This window comes from Triticum dicoccoides, chromosome 7B, assembly GCF_002162155.2.
Source record: "Triticum dicoccoides isolate Atlit2015 ecotype Zavitan chromosome 7B, WEW_v2.0, whole genome shotgun sequence".
Taxonomy (NCBI): Eukaryota; Viridiplantae; Streptophyta; class Magnoliopsida; order Poales; family Poaceae; genus Triticum; species Triticum dicoccoides.
Genome location: NC_041393.1, coordinates 237,207,574 through 237,221,351, shown reverse-complemented (window position 1 = coordinate 237,221,351; position 13,778 = coordinate 237,207,574).

Sequence of the window (13,778 nt, the reverse complement as noted above, 5' to 3'; positions counted from 1 at the left end):
AGACTTCGGCCCATGTCCGGATGGAACTCTCCTTTGCGTAGAGGACAAGCTTGCCGATCCGGATATTGTGTTTCCTTCCTTGCAACCGACTTCATGTAAACCCTAGCCCTCTCCGGTGTCTATATAAACCGGAGAGGTTGGTCCTTAGAAGGCCGATCACAATTACGATCATACCATCATAGGCTAGCTCTTAGGGTTTAGCCTATACGATCTCGTGGTAGATCTACTCTTGTACTACTCATATCTTAAATATTAATCAAGCAGGAAGTAGGGTTTTACCTCCATCGAGAGGGCCCAAACCTGGGTAAACATTGTGTCCCTTGCTTCCTGTTACCATCACCTAAGACGCACAGATCGGGACCCCCTACCCGAGATCCGCCGGTTTTGACACCGACATGCCCCTCCGTCACTAGCTTCTCGGCATCCATCTTCGCCCAGTGCACTTTCGCGTGGGCGAAGGCCCTGTGCGCACCTTCAATGCAGACTGACCACTGATGTCTACTACACAACCTTCTTCTTGTAGACGTTGTTGGGCCTCCAAGTGCAGAGGTTTGTAGGATAGTAGCAAATTTCCCTCAAGTGGATGACCTAAGGTTTATCAATCCGTGGGAGGCGTAGGATGAAGATGGTCTCGCTCAAATAGCCCTGCAACCAAATAACAAAGAGTCTCTTGTGTCCCCAACACACCCAATACAATGGAAAATTGTATAGGTGCACTAGTTCAATGAAGAGATGGTGATACAAGTGCAATATGGATGGTAGATATAGGTTTTTGTAATCTGAAAATATAAAAACAGCAACGCAACTAATGATAAAAGTGAGCGTAAACGGTATTGCAATGGTAGGAAACAAGGCATAGGGTTTATACTTTCACTAGTGCAAGTTCTCTCAACAATAATAACATAATTGGATCATATAACAAGCCCTCAACATGCAACAAAGAGTCACTCCAAAGCCACTAACAGCGGAGAACAAACGAAGAGATTATGGTAGGGTACGAAACCACCTCAAAGTTATTCTTTTGGATCGATCTATTCAAGAGTTCATACTAGAATAACACCTTAAGACACAAATCAACCAAAACCATAATGTCACCCAGATACTCCATTGTCACCTCAAGTATCTGTGGGCATGATTGTATGATATGCATCACACAATCTCAGATTTATCTATTCAACCAACACAAAGTACTTCAAAGAGTGCCCCAAAGTTTCTACCGGAGAGTCAAGACGAAAACATGTGCCAACCCATATGCATAGGTTCATGGGCGGAACCCGCAAGTTGATCACCAAAACATACATCAAGCGGATCACGTGAATATCCCATTGGCACCATAGATAATCACATGCAAGACATACATCAAGTGTACTCAAATCCTTAAAGACTCAATCCGATAAGATAACTTCAAAGGAAAAACTAAATTCATCACAAGAGAGTAGAGGGGGGAGAAACATCATAAGATCCAACTCTAATAGCAAAGCTCGCGATACATCAAGATTGTGCCATAGAGAGAACACGAGAGAGAGATCAAACACATAGCTACTGGTACATACCCTCTGCCCCGAGGGTGAACTACTCCCTCCTCGTCATGGAGAGCGCCGGGATGATGAAGATGGCCACCAGTGAGGGATCCCCCCTCCGGCAGGGTGCCGGAACGGGCTCCCGAGAGGTATTTGGTGGCTACAGAGGCTTGCGGCGGCGGAACTCCTGATCTATTGTGTTCTTTGATGGTTTTAGGGTATATGGGAATATATAGGCGAAAGAAGTCGATCGGGGGAGCCACAAGGGGCCCACGAGAGTGGAGGGCGCGCCCAGGGGGGTGGGCGCGCCCCCTATCTCGTGGCCTCCTCGAAGCTTCCCTGGCTTGCACTCCAAGTTCCCTGGGTTGCTTCTGTTCCAAAAATAATTTTCCCGAAGGTTTCATTTCGTTTGGACTCCGTTTGATATTCCTTTTCTTCGAAACACTGAAATAGGCAAGAAAACAGCAATAGGCTGGGCCTTCGGTTAATAGGTTAGTCCCAAAAATAATATAAAAGTGTATAATAAAGCCCGTAAACATCCAAAACAGATAATAAAATAGCATGAATGCTTCATAAATTATAGATACGTTGGAGACGTATCAACCGCTTTATGAATTCAAGCCTCGGGCAGGCATTTACAATCCGCTTCATGAGGCCGAAGTAGCTGTTGGGTAAGGGCTCAGTAGGCCACATCGGACTATAAGGTCCTTCATGGCCAGTTTGGCCGCCTTGTGCAATTCGACCAGTTGCTTCAGCTGGTCGCTCAAGGGCAACGGATGTTTGGTCCCAGTATATTGAGACCAGAACAACTTCTCCATCGAGCTCCCTTCTTCGGACAGGTAGAACTCCACGGCATCCGATATGCTACGCGACAGATCTGCGAACGCTCCTAGAGAGCTCCGAATTCGGGTAAGTAAAAGGAAAGTCTCCTTCACATGCTTGCTTTGCATAATGAATGCCTTACTCGCCGCCTGAATCTCTTGGAGGGCCTTTTGGGCTTCGGCCTTGGCATCTTGTGCGCTCTGGAGGGCCTTCGCAAGCTCGGACTCCTGCGTCTTAGAGTCACACTCCAAGGACTCGTATTTTTTGACGAAATCCTGGAGCTCTTGCTGGACCTCGTCGACTCGGGCCTCTTGTTTCTCGCGCTCAGCGCGTTCCTTGGCCGCTTTGTCTTCGGCCTCGGTCAGCGCCTTCTTAAGGGCCACCACTTCGGTCGTGGCCCCTATTAAAATTCGTGACGCTCCTATTAGCGTCAACAATTTTTTCTTTATAAATATACAGATGAGGTATTGTGTACCTTTGTTTTCTTCGAGCTGCCTCTTCACGAGGCCGAGATCTTCCTCGGTCCGCTCCAGGTCCCACTTTAGTCCGGAGACCTCCGCAGTACGAGCGGCATCGGCCAGCAGCAACGCCTGCTTATTCACATAGACATATTCTGATTAGACTCCTGCGGATGTTATTTGATCCTCTGTTCAACCTTTATTTCCGAACACCAAATAGAGCATTAGGGGCTACTGTCTACACTGTGATACTTCCTTACAATTTTATTACTTACCTCAAAGCCTGTTAGGAGGCTGGCGCAGGCTTCGGTCAATCCGCTTTTGGCGGATCAGACCTTCTTAATCACCATACTCATAAGAGTACGATGTTCTTCATCAATGGAAGCACCCTGAAGCGCTTCCAGCAAGTTGTCCGATGCCTCTAGATGGACAGAGGTCATCGGCACAGGCGGCTCGCCCCCCTTAGTGAGGGGCTACATGCATGAATCCGGAACCACTGGAGGTTCCGGCGCAGTATCCGGCTGGGGGGCAAACTTGTTGCGGCCCCCGTCATCAGAATCCATGGGGGTCTCCCCCCCCCATGTGCCCGGCGTCTGGGATTTCTCCTTGGGGCGTCTCCAGAACTGTCTCCCCTTGGTCTGGTATCCTCTGAGACAACACCTCGGAGTCGTCCGCGGGCAGGGGGGAGGTGGCCGTTGGGAGTGAATAACTGTTCATCGCCGACTGGCCCAAAGACCCATCCGAGGAGGATACATCGATGTGGGCATTGGACGGACTGCACGATCATATTTGACATGATAAGAAGCAATAAAGCAAAACATACCGGAAGTATTATAGTGTCCGGATACTTACGACATCGCCAGGGGCTTGTCCCTGGGCAACCACTCCTCGTCGCTGTAGGCGGCTGTTGTGGAGTGGTCCGGAGGGAGGGTGTTTCCCTTCTTGGACCATTCGGCCTCCCCAGACGGGGCGGCCTTCCTTTTCTTCCCCCTCCCCCTGAGTTGGGGGGAGGGCTTTCCTCTTCCTCCTCCTCGTTTTCGTTGGAGGAGCGCTCCTCGGTGTCTTCGGACGATGAGTCCGATACAACCTTGCGCCGGAGACCTTTCCTAGTCCCCGCAGCCTTCTTCTTGGCCTTCTTCTCCGGCAACTCATAGGGCACCGGAAACAGCATCTCCGTTAAGAGAGTCGTTGCTGGATCTTCAAGTAGTGGAGCTGGACAGTCGATCCGCTCCGCTATCGCTACCCAGTCCTGTTAAATTGGCATGGAGGCTTAGATTCCTGCCACGAATATACTGGAGAAAGAAACATCTTGTAAAGAGCTTACCGGATTGGCGGGGAGCTTTGCGCTGAGTCCGCGATCCTCGGTAATGGGAGGAGGTACCTCAGCGGCCTTGAACAACACCTTCCAGACGTCTTTGTGCGTCGTGTCGAAGAGCTCTCGCAGCGTCTGGTGTTCGGCTGGGTCGAACTCCCACATATTAAAAACCCGTCTTTGACATGGAAGGATCCGGTGGAAGAGCATGACCTGGACCACGTTGACAAGCTTGATTTTCTTGCTTATCATATTTTTGATACAGGTCTGGAGTCCGGTCAGCTCCAGCGATGAGCCCCAGGCTAAGCCCTTCTCTTTCCAGGAGGTGAGTCGCATGGGGATACCAGATCAAAATTTGGGGGCCGCCGCCTAGTTGGCGTCGCGCGGCTCGGTGATATAGAATGATACGTCTCCAACGTATCTACTTTTCCAAACACTTTTGCCCTTGTTTTGGACTCTAATTTGTATGATTTGAATGAAACTAACCCGGACTGACGTTGTTTTCAGCAGAACTGCCATGATGTTCTTTATTGTGCAGAAAATAAAAGTTCTCGGAATGACCTAAAAATCCACGGAGATAAGTTTTGGAAAATATAAAAAATACTAGCGAAAGAATCAAGGCCAAGGGGCCCACACCTTGTCCACGAGGGTGGGGGCGCGCCCTCCCCCTGGGCGCGCCCCCTGTCGCGTGGGCCCCCTGACGCTCCACCGACCTCAACTCCAACTCCATATATTCCGTTTAGCAGAGAGAAAAAATCAGAGAGAAAGTTTCATCGCGTTTTACGATACGGAGCCACAGCCAAGCCCTAATCTCTCTCGGGAGGGCTGATCTGGAGTCCGTTCGGAGCTCCGGAGAGGGGGATTCGTCGCCGTCGTCATCATCAACCATCCTCCATCACCAATTTCATGATGCTCACCGCCGTGCATGAGTAATTCCATCATAGGCTTGCTAGATGGTGATGGGTTGGGTGAGATTTACCATGTAATCAACTTAGTTTTTTTAGGGTTTGATCCCTAGTATCCACTATGTTCTGAGATTGATGTTGCTATGACTTTGCTATGCTTAATGCTTGTCACTAGGGCCCGAGTGCCATGATTTCAGATCTGAACCTATTATGTTTCAAGAGTATATGTGAGTTCTTGATCCTGTCTTGCAAGTCTATAGTCACCTATTATGTGTTATGATCCGACAACCCCGAAGTGACAATAATCGGGATACTTCTCGGTGATGACCGTAGTTTGAGGAGTTCATGTATTCACTATGTGTTAATTCTTTTGTCATGTACTCTATTAAAAGGAGGCCTTAATATCCCTTAGTTTCCACTAGGACCCCGCTGCCACGGGAGGGTAGGTCAAAAGATGTCATGCAAGTTCTTTTCCATAAGCACGTATGACTATATTCGGAATACATGCCTACATTTCATTGATGAATTGGAGATAGTTCTGTGTCACCCTATGTTATAGCTATTACATGAGGAATCACATCCGACATAATTATCCATCAATGATCCAATGCCTACGAGCTTTTCACATACTGTGTTTCGCTTATTTACTTTTCCGTTGCTACTGTTACAATCACTAGAAAACTGCTATCTTTACTTTTGCCACTGTTACCATTACTATCATACTACTTTGCTACTAAATACTTTGCTGCAGATACTAAGTTATCCAGGTGTGGTTGAATTGACAACTCGACTGCTAATACTTAAGAATATTCTTTGGCTCCCCTTGTGTCGAATCAATAAATTTGGGTTGAATACTCTACCCTCAAAAGGTGTTGCGATCCCCTACCCTTGTGGGTTATCAAGACCAATTTTGGCGCCATTGTCGGGGAGCATAGCTTTATTATTTGAGTCACTTGGGATTTATATCTGTTGATCACTATGAGGAATTTGAAAGACGAAAGAACTAAGATTTTGCCCTCAACTACGAGGGGAGGTAAGGAACTGCCATCTAGCTCTACACTAGATTCCCCTTCTGTTATTAGTAAGCTTGCGACACCTAAACCTGCTACTGCTTTGAATTCTGATATGTCACATGTTATTGATGATGCCCTTCTGCTATGCATGATACTTATGATGAAACTACTTATGTGCGTGATATTACTGTGCCATTAGGTGAATTTCTTGATGAACAACTTGCTAGGGTTAGAGAGAATGAAATTATTGAAGATGCTATTATTGATGATAGTGATGATGAAAGTTCTCCCCCTAATTATGAATTACCTGTTGTTCCTAAGGGTTATGTTATGAATGAGGAAGCTGCTAAAGCTATTTTTGCTTGCAAAGATAGATATGATCTTAAGAAGTTATTAGCTAAATGGAAGCAGCAATATCTTATTGCTAGAACGAAACCTGACCCCGCTTTTGCTACTTCACCTATCTGTGTTACTGATAAGGATTATGAATTCTCTGTTGATCCTGAAATGATTACTTTGGTTGAATCTGATCCTTTTTATGGCTATGAATCTGAAACTGTTGTGGCACATCTTACCAAGTTAAATGATATAGCCACCCTGTTTACTAATGATGAGAAGTCTCGCTATTATTATATCCTTAAGATATTTCCATTCTCATTAAAGGGTGATGCTAAGACTTGTTTTAACTCCCTTGATCCTGGTTGTGTGCGTAGTCCCCAGGATATGATTTATTACTTCTCTGCTAAATATTGCCCTGCTCATAAGAAACAAGCTGCCTTGCGGGGAATATATAATTTTGTGCAAATCAAAGAAGAGAGTCTCCCACAATCTTGGGGGAGGCTTCTCCGGTTACTTAATGCTTTGCCTGATCATCCTCTTAAGAAAAATGAAATACTTGATATCTTTTATAATGGACTAACCGATGCTTCCAAGGACTACTTGGATAGTTGTGCTGGTTGTGTTTTCAGGGAAAGAACAGTCGACTAAGCTGAATTACTATTGAATAATATATTGACTAATGAAAATAATTGGACTCTTCCTGAACCAATTGAGCCAACTCCTGAGCCTATTCCTAAACCCACTCCTAAGAAGAGAGGTGTTCTATTTCTCAGTCTTGAAGATATGCAAGAGGCATAGAAATCAATGAAAGAAAAAGGTATTAAAGCTGAAGATGTTAAGAATTTACCACCTATTGAAGAAATACATGGTCTTAATATACCGCCTGTCAAAGAAACACATTGTCTTGATAACCCGACACAGGTAGTAAAGGTAAATTCTCTCTATAGATATGATAAAGTTGAAATCCCGTCTACTAAATTCCATAGCCCATGCTTAGATGAATTTGATGACTTTAAGGCTAGACAAGAAAATTTTAATGCTTATGTTGGTAGAGAATTAAAGAATAATGCTTTCGAGATAGGACGCTTGAGTGATTATATGGCTAGAGTTAAAGGTGAACTTAAACTCATTAGCAAATATGCTTCTATGGTTACTTAAAGCTCAAAGTGATTTGCGAGATGAATTAAATAATAAACATGGCTTTGGTGTTAGAGTGGCTACTAGAACTGGTAGAATGACTCAGGAACCTTTGTATCCTGAAGGCCACCCTAAGAGAATCGAGCAAGATTCTCAGAGAAATAATTTAGAGGCACCTAGTTTTTCCAAAAAGAAGAAAACGAAAAATGATAGGACTTTGCATGCTTCTAGTGAACCTGTTGTAGACACACCTGAGAATCCCAATGATATTTCTATTTCTGATGCTGAAACACAATCAGGTGATGAACATGAACCTAGTGATAATGTTAATGATAATGTTCATGTTAATGCTCAACCTAGCAAAAATAATGAGATAGAGATTGAACCTGTTGTTGATCTTGATAACCCACAATCAAAGAATCAGTGTTATGATAAAAGAGACTTTGTTGCTAGGAAGCACGGTAGAGAAAGAGAACCATGGGTTCAGAAACCCATGCCCTTTCCTCCTAAACCATCCAAGACAAAGGATGATGAGGATTTTGAGTGCTTTGCTGAAATGATTAGACCTATCTTCTTACGTATGCGCTTGACTGATATGCTTAAAGTAAATCCTTCTGCTAAGTATATGAAGGATATCATTACAAATAAAAGAAAGATACCGGAAGCTGAAATTTCCACCATGCTTGCTAATTACACTTTTAAGGGTGGAATACCAAAGAAACTTGGAGACCTAGGGGTACAAACCATACCATGCTCCATTAAAAGAAATTATGTTAAAACTGCTTTATGTGATCTTGGAGCCGGTGTTAGTGTTATGCCTCTCTCTTTATATCGTAGACTTGAATTGAACAAGTAGACACCTACTGAAATATCTTTGGATATGGCTGATAAATCAACTGCTATACCCGTCGGTATTTGTGAGGATGTGCCTGTTGTGGTTGCAAATGTCACTATCTTAACGGACTTTGTTATTCTTGATATTCCCGAGGATAATAGTATGTCGATTGTCCTTGGTAGACCCTTTTTGAATACTGCAGGGGCTGTTATTGATTGCAACAAAGGCAATGTTACTTTTCATGTTAATGGTAATGAGCATATGATACACTTTCCGAGGAAATAATCTCAAGTTCATAGCATCAATTCTATTGGAAAAGTTCCAACTATCATTATTGGAGGTTTTGAATTTCCTCTTCCTACTGTCAAGAAAAAGTATGATATTCTTATTGTTGGGGATGTTCATATCCCCTTTGAGGTAACCTAGTGTTATTCGAAATTTCTCCGGTTCCGTGTTATTCGGAATGAGTTTGTTAACAAGACTTGATCAACCTTGTTAGTGGAATCATTTTAATGATCATGAGATGGATGAAACTAGAAGGGACAACCTTCTGTACCCTCTTTTTACTCTCTGTTATTTAAAATAAATAAAGCAAAAATAGTATTATCTATCTGTTTTCTGAACTATCCGTGCAATAAAAAATATCCCAAAATAAAAGTGCTCCAAATACCTTGCAAATTTAGTATGATTGTTTATGGAACATTTGAGGATTTTAGGCACTGAAAACACTGCAGGAGGGGCAAGAACCAGGCCACGAGGGTGGAGGGCGCGCCCACACCCCCTGGGCGCGCCCCCTGTCTCATGGGCCCACGGTGGCCCCTCTCCACTTATTCCTGCACCCACACACTCCATCTTCCTCTCAAAAAATCCTCATCCAGCTCAAGGACGAGTTCTAGCTCATTTTGCTGCGATTTTCGATCTCCTTGCTCAAAGCTCCATTCACAAAACTGCTTTGGGAGATTGTTGCTTGGTATGTGACTCATCCATTGGTCCAATTAGTTTTTGTTCTAGTGCTTTATTCATTGCAAATTTTCTCTGCATTGGTGACCCTGTTCTTGATCTTGCATGTCAAATTTATGAGGTCCCAAGCAATTCTAATGCATGATATAGGCTCTAGGCACTTGTAGGAGTAGTTGCTACCAATCTTGTTTAGTTTTATTCACTTTTATTTTTGAAGTTACTAAAATTTCAGAAATTTTCAAAAAATGTTAAGGAGAGTTTTGAGGGGCTCTTCTAGCCAAGGCTCCCAGGAAAAACAAGCTAAAGAGAAGGAAAAGGCCAAGTATAATCTTCCTCGCATAGCGGAAGTACGGCCGTGTGAATGGCCCTGTGACGATTTCTTGAGAGAAGCCGGGATTTATGAAGACTTTTATTCTTTGATCGAGAATGCAGGCCTCACCGATTTCCACCACGACCGGATCAATCAGTATCTCTTACTCGCCAATACTTTCATGCAAAACTTTTATTATTATCCTAAGAAGTCACCGCCTTCAGTATCATTTCATTTATATGATAAATTCAGGGAAATGTCTTTACGTAATTTTTGCGCGGTATGTAAAATACCCTTTGAGGGTAAATTAGATGAACCACATTGTAAGGATGTGGATGGCTTTGTTAACACCATTACTGTAGGCGATCCAAAGAAGGGTTCTGCTGCGAGAATCTCTAGCATACACTTTCCTGTTTTACGCTACTTTGCCATATTTGCCGGTCGATGCTTAATTGGTCGTGGAAATAGTGGAAACTTCAATGTTCCTGATATAATTATTCTTCTCCATGCATTGTTTGGTGATAATAGTTTTAGTATGGGTGTCGTTATTGCTAAACGTCTAAGCCTGAATCATACAAAAGGCCTCATCTTTGGAGGTATCTATGCTGCACGTCTTGCTAAATATTTTGAGATACCTGAGAAAGAGGAGACAACATTGCCTCCTTACATTTTAGATTACAGGAGCATGGTAGCGCATGAGTTTATTGTTGACAACGAAGATAAGATGCTTCTGTATAACCTGAGATTTAATAAGAAACACAATGAGACTATTATTCTGCCTGCGCCTCTGTTGTTTGATTTGACTGTAGTTAATTATCTTGTCAAGCCGGAAGCGGTGTACACTCATCGAGGCCAAGCATCCACTCCAGAGCCTGAGCCTGAGCCGGAACCTTCACCGGACCCTTATCATGCATCATCTTACCAGTGGGATCCGGAGGAGATGGCCAGCCAGTGGTATCCTGATTACACCCCTCAGTACACCGGGGAGAGTAGCCGCGGTCCTTGGCAGTAGACCAACTGAGGCCAAAAGCCTAAGCTTGGGGGAGTACGTATTTCTCACCGACTTTACATTCATGCTCACACACTATTCTAGTTGTTGGTGCTCATACTCTTTCATTGTATTAGCCATGCTAGTTTAATTTCTTTTTCTAGCTTTCTTCTTGTGTGTTTAATTTCCATGCTTGTAGTAGAAATTAAATTGAAAACCCAAAAAGATTTCTCGTTCTTCTTCTTACTTGTTGGGAGCTTTCCCATGTAAATAGTTTTATTTTATTTTCTTTCCTTTGGGGGTCGAGAGTAGAAGACCATATTAAAAATGTTTAGTGTCTCTCATATGCATGATTGTTTATTTAACTTAGAGCCCATATTGCTTTGTCTTCTCTCTTGAGTTGAATGCTTGCAGATTCTAGCTTAGTCCAATGCACGTGCACTATTATTATTATACACATCGTTCGGTCGTGCAAGTGAAAGGCAATAATGACGATATATGATGGACTGATTGAGAGGAGAAAAGCTGGTATGAACTCGACCTCTCTTGTTTTGTAAATATGATGAGTTCATCATTCCTAATTCAGCTTATTATGAAGTAAACATATTTGCAATGACATTTAGAGATTATAGTTGCTTGTGCCATGCTTGATTAGCTATGAGTTATAATGGTGTACCTTGCATGCCAACATGCTATTAAAATGATTGTGATGTGGTATGATGGGATGGTATCCTCCTTTGAATTGAGTGACTTGACTTGGCGCATGTTCACGCATGTAGTTGAAACAAATCAACATAGCCTTCACGATATTTATGTTCATGGTGGATTATATCCTACTCATGCTTGTACTCGGTGTGAATTAATTTTAATGCATGTTCATGACTGTTGTCGCTCTCTCAGTTGGTCGCTTCCCAGTCTTTTGCTAGCCTTCACCTGTACTAAGCGGGAATACTGCTTGTGCATCCAAACTCCATAAACCCCAAAGTTGTTCCATATGAGTCCACCATACCTTCCTATATGCGGTATCTACCTATCGTTCCAAGTAAATTTGAATGTGCCAAACTCCAAACCTTCAAATGAAATTCTGTTTTGTATGCTCGAGCAGCTCATGTTTCAACTAGGGCTGCCTATATCTTCCATGCTAGGTGTGTTATTCTCAAGAGGAGTGGACAAGCAAAGGTTTAAGCTTGGGGGAAATGATATGTCTCCAACGTATCTACTTTTCCAAACACTTTTGCCCTTGCTTTGGACTCTAATTTGTATGATTTGAATGAAACTAACCCGGACTAACGTTGTTTTCAGCAGAACTGCCATGATGTTGTTTATTGTGCAGAAAACAGAAGTTCTCGGAATGACCTGAAAATCCATGGAGATAAGTTTCGGAAAATATAAAAAATACTGGCGAAAGAATCAAGGCCAGGGGGGCCACATCCTGTCCACGAGGGTGGGGGCGCGCCCTCCCCCCTGGGCGTGCCCCCTGTCTCGTGGGCCCCCTGACGCTCCACCGACCTTAACTCCAACTCCATATATTCCGTTTCGCGGAGAAAAAATTAGAGAGAAAGTTTCATCGCGTTTTACGATACGGAGCCGCAGCCAAGCCCTAATCTCTCTCGGGAGGGCTGATCTGGAATCTGTTCGGGGCTCCGGAGAGGGGGATTCGTCGCCGTCGTCATCATCAACCATCCTCCATAACCAATTTCATGATGCTCACCGCCGTGCATGAGTAATTCCATCGTAGGCTTGCTGGACGGTGATGGGTTGGATGAGATTTACCATGTAATCAAGTTAGTTTTTTTAGGGTTTGATCCCTAGTATCCACTATGTTCTGAGATTGATGTTGCTATGACTTTGCTATGCTTAATGCTTGTCACTAGGGCCCGAGTGCCATGATTCAGATCTGAACCTATTATGTTTCATGAATATATGTGAGTTCTTGATCCTATCTTGCAAGTCTATAGTCACCTATTATGTGTTATGATCCGACAACCCCGAAGTGACAATAATCGGGATACTTCTCGGTGATGACCGTAGTTTGAGGAGTTCATGTATTCACTATGTGTTAATGCTTTGGTCTGGTACTCTATTAAAAGGAGGCCTTAATATCCCTTAGTTTCCACTAGGACCCCGCTGCCACGGTGTCACGCCCAATATGCGACCCTATCCTAAAGGAACTCGAAGGTCCCACCAAGGATAGAAGCGCATATTGGAGATGCTTTTGCAAGGTGGATATCATTACATCAACCCATTACATAATAGTTGGGGATACATACAAGAGGCATACAAAGCCACACGAATACAACAACATCATACATAAGAGCAACATCCGAGTATGAATGAACACAAACAGAACTCAACGACATCCACCCTGCTAGCCCAGGCTGTCGACCTAGAACCTATCCCCTGATCGAAGAAGGAGTAGAAGAAGAACTCCAAAACAAGCAAAAATCACTCTCGCGTCATGATCATTGCGTAACCTATACCCGCAACTGTTGTTGTAGTAATCTGTGAGCCACGGGGACTCAGCAATCCCATTACCATGGGTATCAAGACTAGCAAAGCTTAATGGGTAAAGGAATGGATAAGTGGTGAGGTTGCAGCAGCGTCTAAGCATATATGGTGGCTAACATACGCAAATAAGAGCGAGAAGAGAAGCAAACGGAACGGTCGAGAAACTAGCAATGATCAAGAAGTGATCCTGAACTCCTACTTACGTCAAACATAACCCAAAACCGTGTTCACTTCTCGGACTCTGCCGGAAAGAGACCATCACGGCTACACACGCGGTTGATTCGTTTTAATTAAGTCAAGTGTCAAGTTCTCTACAACCGGACATTAACTAATTCCCATCTGCCACATAACCGCGGGCACGGCTCTCAAAAGTTTATAGCCTGCTGGGGTGTCCCAACTTAGCCCATCACAAGCTCTCACGGTCAACAAAGGATATTCCTTCTCCCAGGAAGACCCAATCAGTCTCGAAATCCCGGTTTACAAGACATTTCGACAATGGTAAAACAAGACCAGCAAAGCCGCTCGAATGTGCCGACAAATCCTGACAGGAGCTGCACATATCTCGTTCTCAGGGCACACCGGATTGTCCAAACTTCCGGTAGGCCAGCCTAGAGTTGCCCCTGGTGGCCACCGGTGGCTGACAGGTTGGACCAACACTCACGACGAGCACT